Here is a 3,136-nt window from a genome sequence, read left to right on the forward strand (position 1 = left end):
CCCTGCCGATGGGGGGGTGGGGGTGTACTGGATGGTTTTGAAGGTCCCTTTCCAACTCACTCTGTTCATCTGTAATTTCTGCTTTCACCCATCTGCCCAGGAACTGGAAGAGAAATCCACTGCTGAGAAGCACACTGCTGCATCTTCCTGCCATGGGCTGAGCACAGAACGAGCACATCCTGAAATCTTCACCCTCTGCTGAAGCAAACTCCAGCTTTCACTCCCCTGAAGTCCAAGGAAACTCCCAGCAGAGCAGGCAGAGCCCTCCCTGACCTCGTGGCTCAGGAAGCACAGCAAGTTTCCAACAGGCACAGCCATTCCCAGCAGCATTTCCCAACCCTTGGGTCACGCTACCACTGCACTGATCCCTAAATCCTTTCCCAGCCCTCCATAAAGCCTCTGCTTCACAGAGGTGATTTCAGCTCAGCACCTGGGGGATGTTAAACTTCCTAAACTGTGGCCTGTGGGGATGGGAACTCCTCTGTCCTGCCCTAAGCACTGACAAGCACAGCCCCAAGAAGGAAACACCAGGGGAAGGTTTCCTCCCAGCCCAAGGGGCAGAGGCAGGAGCAGAGCTCTGAGCCAGCCCTGGCCCCCAGCCCCACACAGCAGCAGCAGCTCTGCACCTTGCCTGCGCCAAGCACAGCACTTCCAGTGATGGTTCTAACTTTGATATCTTCCAAATTCTCTGCTGCCTGGTATGGAACTATGACACTTCCTATTAGGTGTTAGCAGGTTCTCTTCACAGGGTAGTTGGACAAAGCAATCCCTCCCCAGCTGGAGAATCAAGGACAATCTTTACCCAAAGAGCACAAACAATGCAAAGAGAACGGGGCAAGGCAGAGGCTGAGATTTCATGACCTGGAGCTGCAATTGGTCAGCTGAACCCAATACATAGATGAACCAAAACTGACAGAAGTGTAAAAACTCCTGACCAAGATCCATCTTAAATTCAGCCTGGGTGCAGCCCTGGCCAGGCTCTTGTGCTGTCCCTTTAAGGCCTTTCAATAAATCCCAATTTCGTCCATTTAGCTCTGTCTAGTCTCTGCTCCAGATCAGCCTTTCAAGGCACCTCCACCTGCCCCTCCCTGCATGCCCCTGCTCTGGGATGAGCCCAGCAGAGCCAGCAGCAGGGTTCACCTCCAGCTTATCCCAAGCCACACTCGTTTTCACCTCCCCACGACAAACTGCAAACAGAACTTCAGCAGCAACACAGGCAAAGAATGTGACATGCAGACATGCCCCAAACCCATGTCCAAAACAACCCACAGGGTGTAATTACAGACTCAAAAACAGAATTAAGCTGGGAAAGACCTTTGAGATCACTGAGTCCAACCTCTGACCCAACACACGGCACTGACCACCTCCAGAGATGGTGACTGCACCACTGCCTGGGCTTCAAGTGACCCAACCCCAGCCCCAGCAGCACTGGGGGCAGGCTCTCAGCAAACCCACCAACCTCTGGCTCCCTGAACACCCACACCAGGCCAGGGGGAGGGAAATCAGCCTCACCCAGCAGGCTCCAAGGGAGGAACCCTCAGAGTGCCCCAGAACCAGGGTTCTGAACAGCTCCTCTCCTGCCAGGGGGGTGCTGCCCCAAATCCCAGGGCTGTGCCCTTCCCAGGGCTCTGTCCCCCCAAGAGCACCCCCAGAGTCACTCACCAGGGCTGGCTGGGCACCTGGGCTCTGTCACTGTCCCCGTGCCCGCAGCGGGAGCGGGCGCAGCTCCTCTCTGTGCCTCTTCACCCTGCAGGAAGCAGCACATGGAGGAGGGTGAGCAGATAATCCACGACTTTCCTGGAGCTCTGCAGGGCTGGGAGCAAAGCTGCTGCTGTCTGCAAGGATCAGAGCTGGGACTTTCTGAGCTAAGACTCTGAGCTGCTTAGCAGGGAGCTGGAAGCAGAGCAGACAGAGGTGGTTGTGTTTCCAGGGTGAGCACGGGGGGGGTTGTTTCAGGTTGGCTCAGGCACCAGAAATCCCACAAAAACTGCTCCATCAGGTTAATGCTAGCACAGGACAGGGATAGAGGCAGGCAGGAATTTTTGGTCACCATGGCTGAGGGAAAAAACAGAGTTTCTTCAAAGTGAAATGCTGCTGTAGGACACGAAATAACACAATGCCGACACGCAGCTCTTCCAAGGTGAAAAGAGAATTATTTAATTTTTGGCTCTAACATGTATAGACTTCCAAAAGTGCCACCTCTCCAATGACACTGGATAAACCAACAGTCCATCAAATTTTTCCTCTTCCATAAAAGAATGCAAAACAATGAGTTATTAACATAAAGTGTGGGAGAAAGTTTGTTACAAGAATGTAAACACCAGAAGGCTTAGAAAAACTTAAAAAATCAAGACAATAGTGAAATATCCCACAGTAAAACTTTTTCAAAGTTTTGTTCATTTATTTATTTAATATTTGGAAAATATTACATGTTGAAACTGAAGATTTTACTTTGAGTTAGGCCAAACTGAAAGTATTCCTTGATGGAATTAAAACATTCTGCTTTAAGTCAGTTCTTCTGTGTCCCCTGAGATCTTCCTGGAACTTTAAAGTGCCATGACTGAGATACCTGGCTGACCTGCCCAGCATGAGAGATGTGCCAGCTGGGGACATAACCAGGATTCAGAAGTGGAAACTGCAGGGCTTTCACAGTCACTTTTTGGCTGGGTTACCCCCAGAAGCTCCTGGTGCAGTGGGGTTGGTCCAGACTGGGGGCTCCAGGAAAAGGGAGGAGCCACAGTGGAGCCCAGTGCTGGAGAGGGATCCTCAGAGCAGCAGCTGTCCCACATGGAACGCTCCCACATCTCACCTGGGATCCTGACAGCAGCACTTCCACTCACCTGGAACCCTCCCAGGCATCACACACAACCCCAGTGCTCTGGAAACACCAGCACTGATTTTCTCCTAGCAAACAAATTTACCTTTAATTTCACAGGCACCTCCTACTTGGTTTAAGAGCTTGCTCTCCAGGGATTTGCTCCTCAACTGGGGCAGAAAGGAAAGGACAAAAAATGCCATTTAATTGGGGATAAAGATCCATCATTGCAGTGCTTATCATAATGCTGTGTCCTTTAAAAACAAGTGTGAGATGGCACCAGCTCTGGGTGTGCATGAAAAGGGCTGACAGAGCAAAATG

At 51.3% G+C, this 3,136-nt stretch overlaps 1 protein-coding gene across 1 annotated transcript in view; it reads right to left on the reverse strand.

Annotated features, from left to right (window-relative positions):
• RALY (RALY heterogeneous nuclear ribonucleoprotein) overlaps window positions 1–1,750 on the reverse strand; it is a 105,224-nt gene extending 103,474 nt beyond the window's left edge. The window contains exon 1 of the mRNA XM_005430481.2: window positions 1,663–1,750. The gene's annotated coding sequence lies outside the window, so the exon portion shown is untranslated. The remainder of the gene's footprint in view (window positions 1–1,662) is intronic.
• Window positions 1,751–3,136: the final 1,386 nt, after the last annotated feature.

This window comes from Geospiza fortis, unplaced genomic scaffold (genome assembly GCF_000277835.1).
Source record: "Geospiza fortis unplaced genomic scaffold, GeoFor_1.0 scaffold438, whole genome shotgun sequence".
Taxonomy (NCBI): Eukaryota; Metazoa; Chordata; class Aves; order Passeriformes; family Thraupidae; genus Geospiza; species Geospiza fortis.